This window comes from Ctenopharyngodon idella, chromosome 14, assembly GCF_019924925.1.
Source record: "Ctenopharyngodon idella isolate HZGC_01 chromosome 14, HZGC01, whole genome shotgun sequence".
NCBI lineage: Eukaryota > Metazoa > Chordata > Actinopteri > Cypriniformes > Xenocyprididae > Ctenopharyngodon > Ctenopharyngodon idella.
In genome coordinates this window covers 21,603,216-21,604,463 of record NC_067233.1, presented here as the reverse complement: position 1 = coordinate 21,604,463, position 1,248 = coordinate 21,603,216, and positions in this window count along the sequence as shown.

The following is a 1,248-nucleotide window of genomic DNA, read 5'->3' as shown; positions in this document are numbered from 1 at the left end:
AAACACCACACACTCGCACACACACTCAGACTCGCACACACACACACACACACATTAGCGCACAAACACTCACACACACTCAGACTCGCACACACACTCAGACTCGCACACACACACACACACTCGCGCACACACACTCACACACACTCAGACTCGCACACCAACACTCGCACACACTCAGACTCACACACACACACACACACACTCGCACACACTCAGACTCGCACACAAACACTTGCACACTCAGACTCACGCACACACACACACACACACACACACACACACTCACACACACAAACACTCGCACACACTCAGACTCACACACACTCGCGCACAAACACTCGCACACACTCAGACTCGCACACACACACACACACTCGTGCACAAACACTCGCACACACTCAGACTCACACACACACACAGACACACATACTTACCAACACTCGCACACAACACTCGTACACACACACACTTGCACACAAACACTCGCACACACTCAGACTCACACACACACACACAAACACTTGCACACACTCAGACTCACACACACACACCAACACTCGCACACAACATTCGCACACACACACTCGCACACACTCAGACTCGCGCACACACTCACACTCTCACACACACACTCGCACACAAACACTCGCACACACACAAACACTCGCACACACTCAGACTCGCACACTAACACACACACTCGCACACACTCTCACACACACACTCGCACACACACTCGCACGCACACACACACTCGCACACACTCTCATACACACTGTCATACACAAACACACACTCGGACACACACTCTCACACAAATTCGCACACACTAAGACTTGCACACACACACACTCGCACACACTCAGACTCGTGCACACACTCAGACTCGTGCACACACACACACACACTCACACACACACACACACACACACACTCGCACACACACACTCGCACACACACACTCGCACACACACACTCGCACACACTCAGACTCGTGCACACACACACACACACTCACACACACACACACACACACTCGCACACACTCAGACTCGCACACACTCAGACTCGCACACACACTCAGACTCGCACACACATTTGAAGAAGTTAAAACTCAATTATAATTGTAAGAGTATCATCTTTCTTAACTTAAATCACATTCTCAGAAGTTTTCTGCACTGCAAAGTAAACATAAGTGTTTCAGTGTTTCTGTCTTGTTTTCCAGCACAAATATCTAAACATTCT